This window comes from Anoplolepis gracilipes, chromosome 3 (genome assembly GCF_047496725.1).
Source record: "Anoplolepis gracilipes chromosome 3, ASM4749672v1, whole genome shotgun sequence".
NCBI classification, from domain to species: Eukaryota; Metazoa; Arthropoda; class Insecta; order Hymenoptera; family Formicidae; genus Anoplolepis; species Anoplolepis gracilipes.
This window is the reverse complement of record NC_132972.1, coordinates 14,773,567-14,788,187: the sequence shown is the minus strand read 5'-3', so window position 1 is coordinate 14,788,187 and position 14,621 is coordinate 14,773,567. Positions and strand designations below refer to the sequence as shown.

The window sequence follows — 14,621 nt, the reverse complement described above, 5'->3', positions numbered from 1 at the left end:
CACATGGCACGTGGTACATCGGAAATGATGAGTAACGTGAAATGGAGAAAGCATTTTTTTGTTTTACTTCGCGAAAAAGATGAATTTATATCAGATGTGTTAGTGATAGCAAAATGAAATTTTTTGACATAACACGTGTGTAAATATATAATATTTACACGCGTCACTTTCGCATGTGTCGCAGACATCTCGGATATCTTGTATGTGGTATGATGATCTTTTCTTTCTATTGTATAGATATCTGTCTCGTGTGATACGTGATTTTTCAATGGCACTAATGAAATGCAACGATAACTGCATTTTTAGGCAAAAATGTAGATTAGAAAATTGTATTGATAAAATTATTCTTGTCGGACTTGATATTTGTCACGCTACTTATACATCTCTTATATAATGTTTGAAAATAGCACTTGTCTTTTTCCAAAGACCTGTTTTTTGAAAATGAAAAGGTTATCAATGAGACCAAAATCGTTTAGCATATTTGGCACACGAGCATGTTCACCGAGTTGAAGACACGTAACGATTGCGAAACTCGAAAGTGAATGCGGTTTCCATGTCAGAATTACGCTACATTTGCGTACTTGTGTTTTGTACGCGTGGTATTTATATCTTACAAAATTTAGGTCAGTATAATTTTTTTTCTACTTTATATAAAATAAAAAAAGCTTTTTATATGATATAATTTTACTTTAAGAAGAAAAAACAAGATTAGTATGCTACGAGAATCAAAAGTAAAATAACAAAATTGTTATTACAACCTGAGGCAAAAATAGACAAAGCATTCTCCATGTGTGATGTTATTTCATCCTCGTGTTTCAAATATTAAGATTTTCTTAATATAATAATTTTCTTTTAAATTAAAATATATGTTTTTTATGATTGACACATATACTTAACATCTTTTTTCCCTTTTTTTTTTGAAAATGTTAATATAACCATGAGATACCATTGTGAATGTGGTCTATTCATGAAGAATGAATAGACCACAAAATTATGTATTTATTATTATGTATTGACTTAGTATAATCGCTTCATCATTGCAAGAAACTAATAAATAATTATATTTAATGACGACATTACAAACGTGTTTGTTTTATTAGACCACATAAATATTAGGATTCTCATACGTGAATTATTATTTTAATTATAATTTCTTTTTTTATGGTTCTATATAGCTTTCCGATTCGCTCGATAGCTGACAATGAATATTTGGTCATAAATTTAACTCTTCTAGATAATCAGGCATATATATGTATATTTGGAAGATATATTTTATAGGTTTTGAGAAACTGGTTTTATATTTATTAAAGAAATATTTTTAAATTGATTAATCATGCATATAAATAAAATAATATATTGATGGCAAAATTCGACAAGTTTGTTTGGCAATAATATTTTATTAATATTTGACGAGGAAAAAAATAAAAATATTTTCTTTGATTTGGTTACTTTATTCTATGAAATAGCGAATGTTTTTGAATAAACATATGTTTGTTGCAATAAAATTACATAAGAATCATGAATATTTCCCGTTACATTAAGTGAATCATTCCATTAGTATTTTGAATTAACATATATTTTTAATTTATCATTTTTATATTATATATTATATTGTCAGAGTCTACATAAAGATGAATATATACAAAACGAGAGCAATTAATACAAATTTTTTTAATTTAACAAGAGATATGTACATTGAAAAAATAATTGTCTTAATTAAGTGATAGAATTTTATTGACTGCGATATAATGGCAAAATTTTTCTACAAAATTCACAAAATTTCTCATGTTGTACTTTATATTTTGTCCGTTGTACTTTTTTTTGTCGCACAAACGTCAGAGCCTTCGCTTTTTTTTGTACATAACTTAGAAGAAAAACGCGAATATTATATATGGTAATTAATAATACATGACACTTGTGCAATACATTTTTTTTTACTTTTCTGCTAAAAATATCGTATCCGTTGTCAACTTACAAATAGAGATGACAGAATGATGAAAGAATGAAGTTTTGGTGATTGTTTAATTCTAAAAAGTTTAGTTTGCGAAAAGTATCTTTTCTTCAATCGCTTATAACTCGGAAATTATTGATGCCATTTTCGCTGAGGGAAAATCGTCTCCAAATGATCTCAAGAATCTCAACATTAGCAGGTTTTTCACCAATTATAGGACACCTTGTATGTACTTTGAAATATTGAATTACAAAATTTATAAAGTACAAGAAGTTATCTGCGTCAGTGTAATCTAATATTAATATTTAATATTGTATCTTTCTTATATCATTGTGTTTTTTTTATAAAATTATAAAATAATCACAAGGTGACGTTGTCTGCGTCAGTGTTATTTAATATTAATATTTAATGTTGTATCTTGTATTATTTGCGACTTTAAGAATCTAATTAGAAAAATTATAATGACGCATCAATTTAAATTATTATGTCTTATGAAAATGTCTTATGTCTTATGAAAATAACGATAACATATTAATCTGTGAAGCATACAGCGATAAAATATCAATCTGTGAAGTACATAGTGATAAAATATCAATCTGCGAAATATATAGTGATAAAATATCAATCTGCGAAATATATAGTAATATTAAAAATCTAATATTACTGGCAAAGTTTTACTGGAATTTACAGTAATTTTACAGTAAAACTTTTTTCGAAATAAGGATTATTCCTTGAAATATCAATGAAGAAATTAAATGATGGGATTTATATCATAAAATATATTATATTTTTTTATCTTTTTTGGTGTATTTTTTATTCAAACAACAACAATCTCACTTATTATATTTATGCAATCAATCGTTATTCAATTAACTAATTGCAAAAATAAGTATCTCACCTAGTTCCATGTCATCGTCTTTATATAAAACCGTGTGTAATCATATAATTTTGAGTTATTGTAATTTGAAAATTTAATTTTCTCCAAAAAATAAGTTCTTGTTTTATTCTTGTAATTCTTTCAAATTATTCAAACATAATATTTTTTTACATTATGTTACATTATTATATATCTTTGATACTTAAATAAATACATATTATATATTGGTGATTGTGACACAGAAAATGTGCACATTCGTGATTTTTTTGACATAAAAGCGACGATATTTATTGACCGGTCACTTAACACTGATTCTTATGAATTACAAGTAACTTCAACGTAACGATCTCGATACGTATTCTCATTTATATATTTATCTGTTTAATTCTGATTTAATATAATAGCTTGAATATAAGAGCGCAACAATTGTTTGTACGATTTTTATATTCACATTGGAGCACGTATAATGATAAAGTATGTGCATTACACGTCGACTGAATTTATCGCTAAATGAGACCGTCTTTTATCTAGTTCCAAGTTTGCATTTCGACTATATATATATGGAGCTTATCTTTCTATACGTATCCTTCGCTTACTTGCATTTTTTAAAAATGTTTTTGATTTTTGCGGAAGCTTCTTGACATCGTGCGGCATCTCTGTGAATGATTCTCACTCAATCTTTCGATAGACATTTTCTTCGACGACAGGCGCGATTATCTCTTGATTTATTTTGTCTTTGTTGCTTTATTTTAAGATTACGTTCCAAAATTCACTACTAGTACGAAAAATTTATAATACATATAATATGAATTATAGATTTCTAATACTGACAGTGAATTTCAAAACGTAACATCATATATGGACGCTATATATATGAAAAATCTAGTTAATATTACTGGCAAAATCACTGGCTATATATATATATGACTATAGCATCATATATGATACATTGGACGGTGGTTGCCCATCGCCACGTGCCGCAACAAGGTCTCTGCACTGCATGTGCGACGTGCGAATGAACGGAGGATATACATAAAAACCGCTATATATAATATCGAAGCGCAATTTAAGAACGCTCTCGTCGAGTTTCGCTTACCCTCTTTTTTTCAAGACTGTCTTTGTTTTTGCTCTCCTCAAATTTCGACCATTAATTGATATCAATCGATTTACATATTATTTTACTTTGGTCGCATAATTAGCCACGTGTGTGACCTCTTAACTTTCTGCAGGGTCATAGTACTAATTGATTACGTGCATCTCTTGTTGTTAGATTCGCAACGTTGAATAAATGTCAAAAGCTTAAATAATTAAACAATAATATTGGAATTTAATTATTTAGTTTATACTCGATATTTTATTGCAAAATTGTGTGTTATATAGTAAATTACTAATTATCACGAAATCATGAATTATGAGTTATTAATATAATTTGAGATTAATTATCTCATTATTGTACACTGAGTCAATCGTAATAAAATTTTGGAAGTTATGCAAGATTTGCTTTTATAAAATAAAATTATAATTTTGATCCTAACTTCAGGAATTTTTGTGCAATTTTAAAAATAGAAACATTTTAAAAGATAATAGATTATACTATGGATTTTATCATTTTTTAATTAAATATTATATTATGGATTTTTTGACCAAATAAGAAAGAATTCCTATGTTTAGCAAATTTATGATAATTTTATAGTTTTTCTGTAGAATCTTTTTCTACAATTACAGTTTGCTAAACTGTAATATATATTTTGAAGAATTTATGCAGCAATCGTCAATTTTCTATTTATTAAAATTTTGAAAAAAACTTGATAAAAATAAATAAAATAGTAAAAAGACTCTAAACTAATTATTTGCCGGTTATTGCCACATTAACGTTGAAATTTAAATGCGTCATATTATATTTAAACTATATTTAAATGTATTTAAATGTAATTGATATTCTCTCTCTCTCTCTCTCTCTCTCTCTTTCTCCCTCTCTCTCTCTCTCTCTCTCTCTCTTTAGCTTTTTTGCAGCAGGAAGACTTAAAAGTCTGTGAAGGAATAATAATGAATTTGACTTTGCAGACATTATTATTGTTATCATAATTATGCAAGCCACTTATCGCCACGAGGAAATAATCAATATTGAATAATCTTTTTTATGAATAATAACAAGAATGCAGCAACAGTAAGAGAATAGCCATTTGATTGATATTGATTTAATAAGACTCATAAAGAGAGAGAAAATTAATTTTATATTGAATCTAAATTATCGATCGTGTTTCAACAATAATTAGTTTCTTTTTGTGTCTTAATTTTATTTTATATAATAAATATAAATAGAATTTATGTATGTATATAAAAGTAATAACCCTTAGTTTCGTAAATTAATTGCAATTATTCATTTGTTTAAATAGACAATATGTTTCATTCCAGATATATTCATGTTTCTTTTTTTATTTAAATTTCTAAAATATGGTTTATAATAATATAAACGTCTATTGTTTTAGTCAGTAACTTTATTCAAATTCATAAGCTACATAAATATATGTTACATGATTACAAAATTTGTCTTGCAAACCGGCTTTGTAGTAATACTTTCCAGACAAATTTGAAAAAAGATACAACAAAATATATAATGAAATATACAATTTTACATAGAATTTTATACATGATATTCACGTTTGTAATTGTAATAATAGATTCTCTCTGATTGCAAATTAAAGTAGGTTATTTTGTTTTTAGTAAAAATATCAAGGGAAGATTAACAAGGAACTCTTGTGAATCAGAAAATTCTGATTTTAATGACTTTGCACACATGTAGGAGGAGTAAATAGATGAATTTATAAATTTTCAGCTGTAGCGCTAAAAATAATTATAATAAGAGATGAAACAGCTTTTATATGTAAAATATGAAGCACCTTTTATAGTTTTTTGCTTTTCTCGATATACATATCTTGAAAATTATTCGAAATATTAAAAAATATGTATGCAAAAGTGATTAATATTATGATAAAATAATTTTATGATATTATAATAATTTTAATATTATGATATAATAATTTTATGATAAAAATAAAAATACTTCTATTTAATCACATTAATAAAATTTAGAAAAAATAACTTTTCAATTAAAATTTTTTTAATCATTTTTAAAAATTTTATTTAGTAATGATTAAATAGAGATGTTTTTGTCATGAAAAAAACTTTTGTATAAAACATTTTTTTATATTTTCAAGATATATCGAAAAAGGTAAAAAGTTACTTTACATGAATGGTTTCATTCCTTAAAATTGTTTTTTAGCTGCAACTGAAAATTTCGAAATTCATCTATTTACTTTCCTCCTTTGCTATATATGAGTACAAAGTTTCATTAAAATTAGAATTTTCGAGTTAACGAAATTCCTTTATAAATTTCTTAAAAATAAAAATTCTATTAAAGTATTAAAATCTTGAAATTAACAAATAAGTGATTTCGTTATTTACTTATTTCTTTCTGAAGTTTAAATTGTGAAAAATATATATGCCTCGACATTTTTATTAAGAAAATTTCAATCTAAAATTTATCAAAAAATCTGCCTTTAAAAAAAAGTTACATGTTATAGAGAATCTTTATGTTTTTGTAGAAAAAAGAAGAATCAACAGAGAGGTCTTACGAGTCAAAAAGAGATTTCACAATGAAAAATCTGACTTTGACGGCGTGTATATTTACACGTGCATATAATAACGCATATACGTCTATTTAGCATCAAGATACGCTACTCGTGTTAGCATCTGAATGTTTGTTGAATGTGGTTTTACTAAACATTATTATCGATATTGTGTTCGTATATCTTCGACATCTCATTGACTTTCATTGTTCCGATTTTTATGTGCGAGACTGAAACTTTTTCTATGCTAACTTCTTTTTTCCACGCGATTCCGGAATATTGTTGCGCAAGCTAGAGACAGACAAAGAAACTCTAACAGTATGTGGAAAATTTTTAAACATTTTCACAAAAGGCACGTATTATAAGTATCTGAATCGATAAAGGACTGGGAGATAAGATGTACCAATTCCAAAGGAGTCGCACGTTGTCAAAAGATTTAAAATACAAAATTCAAAAAGATCTCGAATTATATATTTGAAAAGCACAAAATTCCCATGTAATATTTGTCACAGCTGCATGTTGATATCGATACAAAAAGTATCGCCGTTATAAAGTAAAATGAAACAAACCGATATATTGATTGATTTGAATTTTTAATCTGCTCATTCTTTTTTCTCTCTCTGCTTCACTCTTGTTTTTTTTTTCTTTTACATATTGATACAAGAAGCATAAATGCGGATGACAAATGTTCAATTATATTGAATAATTCATTTTTTATCTTCATCTTAATATATTTATATGTATATAAACGTTCTGTTCTGTATGTAATAATCGCAATGTTTTCTTATCTTTCGGAAAATTTTAAAAATACAATTAAAACGATACATCGATGAAGCACGTGTGAAACGATAACGTAACACATCGATTATACAAACAGTAATTACGGATTAGTTGCATGTATATTACATGAAGTAATTATGTACACAAGGTTACATTTTTTCCTTGTTTTCTTTTTGTTCCTTTTATTTTTATCAAAAGACACGCGTCTCAGTAAGATCAATGTTTTCTTAAAATTCGCTTTTTTTATCCCTATACAACAGAGATCATTTCTACAAAATATTTGTTTCGTATATCGTCTAATTGCGTCATGATGATTCAAAAATATGATTCAAGAACATCTGAATCTAAATAAAATTAAAATAATCTTCGACATAATTAGTAAGAGAGAGAGAGAGAGAGAGAGTGTGTGTGAAAATATTCGATAATTTCAAGCATAGATCGCAAGATGTCAATGAAATTAATCCGGTACAAAAATTAAAAATAAGATTAGAAAAAACTTTATTAGAATATTTTTTATAATATAAAATCTTTTAGCCTGTTCTGTCTTCAACTCATGATTTAATCAAAAACATGTATACCTGAGACACGTGTCGCTTACATTAAAAAAAATATTACATTAATTGCGATGAATTTAACTCAATAATATGTAATAGACAATTAGAAGCAATTAAGTAGTGACTGATCAATTGCAGTTTTATTTGTCAAATTGACAGCATTTTCGATTTACAATCACTTATGATTTGCTCCTCAAGTACAATCGACTATGATTGGTTGATTCATTTATACTTAAGTTTAAAGTTGTTTTTTAATTGTATCACATTGTCATAACTATTTGAAGAGATCTCATCTCTTTCATCGTGACCTGCTAACTATCACCCATGTCCGATCTTTCACGGCTCTAATGTCACGTGTACATACGACCTCAACTCACTCCTCTGATGCTTTGCGAAACATACGAGTTTTGTAAAATTGATTAATTCGTCTCTTTCAAATAAGTTCAAAAAAGATGTAAAGACATAATTTAAACCAAAATTAAAGAAGTTAGTCAGCATTGGAAAAACCGACCATAAATTATATCGTAGTAATTTTTTGCAGTAAGAATGATCAAATAAATATTACCGATTACTAAATACAACGTATAATTAGAAAATTATATTTATCTTTACATATAGATAATAATTTGTCAATATTTAGACAGAACTTCCCCGAAATTTCAAAAGAAGTCAAACTTCTGCTTTGAAAACAGATATATGAGGCACCAATAAAGTTAGAGAAAAATTTCCATTTATAAACATGTAATCGTATATTAGACATATTTACATTTCTTACTTCAAAATGTATTTAATCAGTGACTTCATGTAGTATCTTTATCTAAATTACATTATGTAATCCTAAAAAGTGGATGATTATCTGTAAGTAAAATTATTTTATAACTTCGAACGTTGAAGTCTTATAAATTATGTAATTATTTCTAGCGATTGTCATATTTTATAATGTTGATGTTTCGAAGAGAGATCTCGATCTCTACGCGTAAAAAAATTATTCACTCACGCAACGGACTCACATAAAAAAACCAGTAAACCTTGAGATTATCGTTACGTCGTATAATAATGTTGTTATATCCATATATATTTCAAGCGATGCTATTCTAATTATCTAAATTAAAATTATATCGATTTATTTATAATCTCAATTTATCTCAATGTTAATTGTTTAGAAAAAAATCAGTATATTTTCAGCGAGCAAATATCTTTAACAATAAGTTAAACATTTTTAATATTTTCTTTTTATAGTTCGTTATCTTCATATATCAATATCAATTTAAAAGAATATCAAAATGTTTTCTTGATTACACAGTTACACGTTCACGGATATATAGAATATTTTAAATACAATGGATTTTTTTGATAATATTGAGTCGACTTTTTTCTGATAAAAATATTTTTTGCAATATATTTTTTTTCGAATTTTCAATATTTTATATTTTCTTAATTAATTATGTAAGTCTCAGAAATTTCATTAAAGTAAAATCTATATAAAATTTACAAAAGCAACATATAATTTTATTATTTCTTTATTTTCTTCTAAAGTTTAATTTCTTCAATAAACTTTTCAACTGTTTACAAAAATAACAAATATCTTAATATTTCTCTAGAAGAAAAACAGACTCAGAATTGTCCGAAAAATCTGCAGGTTGAAAAAAGTGTGCTTAGGAGTATTCCTTTTAGTATATTAGAATTAGTTCAGATAATTCATCTTATGTGATATATCAGTTTTGAAAGAAAAATCTTACATACATGTTTTCTTTTTAACGCGACTATGTTTTTTCTTATTCGCTTTTGGGTCGAGAAATCGCTTCTCTGTAGACGCTATCGCGTCATGTAACCCCATTTTTTTATAAATGCAGAAATTGTTGTTTTCTCTTTTCATTCTTTCTCACGATGTAGTGCTCAGTTTTTTTTCAGAGCGATATTTGAAGTCATAGGTCATGACATACATCAGTGAATTGTAAGATTTATTTAATAGAACACGATTAGAGAGACAATATTGAATTATTTTTACTCCGCGATTCTTTGATGTTTATTAAAATACATATATTTAATATTAACGAATTATTTAATTTTTCAAATACTTATTATTATTTTTAAATATTTTTAAATATACATACGTACACACATACAATATACAAAAATTGTACTTGATATCAACTCTATTACGTTCTTTGTATCAAATTGGGTAAAAACAAAAAATTATACTTTAAAACAAACTTCAAATAAACTTAGTTTTAAATATTATTTATAATTAATTATAATTATAATTAATTTGTCATTGTAGTATTATTTCTCTATAAAATTGTATAATTGTGTAATTTGTAATATAGTTTGTGTGTAATAATTAATATATAATAATTGAAAGATATATTATAAAAACAATCTTTTTCAACAAAAAGTCTGGTTGATACGGCTAAAGAGTTAAAAACTTGAGATAGATGAGTTTAAAACTTCAATTTGATTACGAAATAACATCTATAAATAAATACTACGAAGTTTTTACCGTATCTTGAAAAGAAATGCATTTTTATTAATAAGACACATCGTTCAAACATACACACGTGGTTACTCTTTTTATGTGGTAACATGCAAGGACGAATTCCTCAATGTCCGTGTTTGTTCCGGTTAATCCAAACACTATAAATAGTTGGCCACGTGTAACAAGTAGGCGCGTGCGTGCGTGCGTGCGAACGATACATCTTATTGATGAATGCATTATTTTCAAGACAGCGGACTTTGGACTGTGTAGTGTTTATTTATGATTTATGTTATCTTGTGATGTATCAAAATTACATCTTAAACTCAAGTTTTTAACTCTTTATCCGTATCAAGCGTACTTTTTAAAATTAAATTTTAAGTTCATATTTAGCTCCAAGCAGATTTTTTTGGCGAAGAGGACCATTTCTATATATTTTTTGTAATTATTATATTCATTATTATATTACTTTTCGCGTAATCATTGTTTAGCAAAAAGTGCGTTTATTCTGTGCGAAAGAAACTACTATTATCATATTCATTTGACATTCGGTCACGGACCTTCACGTGCTCATAACAAGTCAGTCGCTCTTCGTCGTCCCAGACTTGTCTGGTAATGCGCTCGACGTAGTTTGCATAAGCCTCACCGTTCAAACGAACACAAACATGCATGGACCGAAATTATATCATCGTGTTGTTGCGTCGCCGTCGGTGTATCAGGGCCAAATATCTCCTTTCGTATTTAATTAACCAAGTTATTTTTTTTTTTTTAGTGACGGCATGAAAAGCGCAGCTCGTGAAAAAATTACATGTAAAGAAATTTTATTCGTTCTGCAGATTATGTTTTCGAACATATACAAATTTTATTTTAGTATAATATAATATATTACTCGACAGTTTTGTTTGGAGCGATTTTAATCTGTACTTTATTTCAATCGTTCATTACATGATAAATATTGACGTGCTCTTTAAATAAGGTTTTTTTATACTATATATATTTTTTTTGTTTTTATAATGATATAGAAATATTATATATAAACTTTTTATTTATATAGTACTTCATATTATATACATATACTACATAATATATATATATATATATATATATATATATATATATATATATTATGTAGTATTATATATATATATATATATATATATATATATATATATATATATATATATTTTTTTTATTTTAAAAAGAATTCTAGAAATTGATTTTGTCGAAGTTGTTTGTGCTTCTTATGCAAAAAAAAGAGTCATGGTGGATTTCAATGTGGAAATTAATAAATAAAATAAAAATGTCGAAAAAATTGCTATAAAAATATGAAAGGAAAAGTTTGATGAACGGAAAAGGATCAATCTGATGAAAAATCTTTCAGTTTTGAAGATAAAATGAAAAAAGGCAGAAAGATTAGGGAAGATAATGTGAGCCAAAAAGAAAGATAAATAATTGATCTAATTATCTCGTATATGTTAAAAACAAAACAACAATCAATAATCGGTTTATACCGATACGAATAATGACAATGTTTTTTAATGTTTTTAATGTTGATTAATTTGTTTGAAATCGTGATATATAATCTTGTCTATAACAAAAAGGAGAGAATATCTATTAAGAATATAAGGATAACAGAAAAAATATGAAAAAGAAAAGCGCTCGCTTTCACTTCACATGCTTCAGAAAGAGATTTTATCGTCCTAAAACTAACAATCAGCTTGATCCATAATGGACCCTTGCCAGACACAGCCGTCCTTGAGATTCCTTGAGGAATTTTTCAGGCAGCGCCTGCATTCTTGCGTGTCCGCGCGTGCATGAACTGGTGCAGTGAACTTTTGAAGTTCTGAGAGATCAGCGACCAGCACATTTGGAGGAAATCCACTTCGTGTTTACAAAGTTCGGTATCAAAATAAAATGCTAACATTTCAATTTCTTTCTGTGCATAAATGTTGCAGTGGCAATATACGACAAGACTAAATTTTGTAATGACAAATAATTTATTTTAACCCGACAAATCAAATAATTTTGATATTAAATGTTGCATTCCCAGATATTGATATTGATGTTGTATTCTCAGTGAATTACTAAACTATAAACTAGAAAACACTATTTTTTCCAAGCTGATTGGGAAGAAATATTGACTTATAAATTTCTTTTAACTTTACAATAGTTGATAAAAATTATCTTTTTAACGTTAATCAAAGAGTTATTGCGAATCAATTAATTGCCGGTCATCTCTAACATTTTGATAGTTATTATTAGCTTACGTAGAAAATCACAATATATATATGTATATATATATATATATACATTAATATATATATATACATATATATAACAACTACTTTTAGAAAATTATACATATCGGTGATAAAAAATTAATTAAATTTAAGCATTAAAGATTAATTCATTTTTTAACATGATTACGTGTCAAGAATTTCCTTTTTATTTATTCTTATTTCAGAATTAATTAATTATTAGAATTAATATGAGTAATTTCATATTACTTTATTATTTGCAATATCAAAATATCAAAATTACTTATTCTGATCGTTTAGGTAGACCTTCAAAAAATAGGTCATATCATCAAAATTTAGTATATTTAATATTGTAAATGATGTTACAATTTGCGATAATTAAATGCAATTAATTTAATATTAATCTTAGATAAAAAAATAAATTTTAATGTTGCTATATATGTATAAATATCAGCAGCTGTTAGATTCACGATTTGCGAAATGTATTCTTGCATTCTGTTTTTCTCTCGTTTTTTTTTACGTGTGAAGATGAAGTAACAAGAGATACATTCTAATAATCGAAACGTCTGTTTCCTTGAAGAAGAGAAGACGTATTGACGATGATCGCGAAGAAAAACAAGTTGAAGCGTTGGTTGTGACGACATGTTATTTCAATAAGAGCATAGTCTCTCTTCAGACTTCAGACGATGAAGATGACTAATCGTGTACTTATTTTAACAATAAAAGACGGACTCGGTTGCAAATAGAATGACGATGACATGATGGAAAAGAATTATCGAAATTCCCGATTAATTTTGTACTTTGTAACGAACAACAGGTGACTCGCAAATAAAAAGACGGTCATTATCAATAGATAATTGAATAAATTATTTGTATGAACTGAATATTTTATGTAATCTCTGAGTTAAATCACTATGTACTTTTAGTTGTACTTTGAAGTAGAGACTTGTTGACAGTGGTTTATGTAATCTCTGAGTTAAATCACTATCTACTTTCAGTTGTACTTTGAAGTAGAATTTGTTGACAGATCAAAATTACGATTCACAAACAATTGAAGATAGTTAATTTATATTGATATTATATGTTGATAAGAAAAAAATTTTTCAAATAAACATAAAAGCTAATTATTTCGTCACAGTGATCTTTGAGAAAATTTTGATATATATCCGAATCTGTAACTGCAAGTCAAGTGGCATCGGAAATAATGGTGCACGTGGAACCCTATTAAAACTGTTCGAGATCGCTGACATGTGATATAACCTTGACTTGGCTCCCTCATTGCGTTTTATCGTATTATTATTCATAAAACAATTTTATTTATTGGCATAAATGCGCATATCCGATACACATTTATTGTCCATTTAGAACCACTAAAATACGAGCAATCGAGCTAATACTATCATCCGATATTGTAAATGATCTCATCAATCGCGATTTAGCAATGAGATCATTGATGGGATGAAGATCATAAAATGCCGAAAAAAAAGATAACAATTTTCTTGTCACTTCAGAAAATTGTTATCTTTTATAATGGGTTAAAGATTAACTTTAGACTTTGTCTTTAATTTAAGAAGATTGCGCAATGTTATCATGAATTACATATGTGTTGAATTACATCGTGTAATCACATTTAACACTGAATGCATATAAACATATACACACATATATAAATATGTGACATGAAAGTAAAAAAGTTTTTTTTTATTCAACATATAGATCCAAAAAGGTATTTATTTTTATTTAATATAACTTCAAATTTTGTTTGTGTAGCAAAGAAAAAGACTTTTTCGCGCTAAATTTATCTCACAAATCTCCGAGGCCTCTTTTTCCCCATTCAATTTATTTACATTTGTAGCTCAGATATAATAATCGTCCAGTACGAGGGCGTTTCAGGCACGCAATCAAATTTACTTAGTTAGACGTCGCAAATACGAGAAGTGGGGGTACACGTGGACCCAAGGGTCCGAACCTCGACACGTGTATGACCTTGACGCACTGATCTCTACGAACCGACCACCCGCCCTGTCGAGGGTCAATGAATTGTATCCAAACACGGCGATTTTTCCTTTCATGCATTTCTCCTGGTCCTTTTTCGGCGG

The 14,621-nt window shown here is 27.0% G+C and overlaps 1 protein-coding gene across 3 annotated transcripts in view; it reads left to right on the top strand.

The window, feature by feature from the left end:
• Noc2 (Nucleolar complex protein 2) overlaps positions 1-14,621 on the top strand; it is a 40,557-nt gene that overhangs the window by 18,014 nt on the left and 7,922 nt on the right. The gene's annotated exons all lie outside the window — the stretch shown is intronic.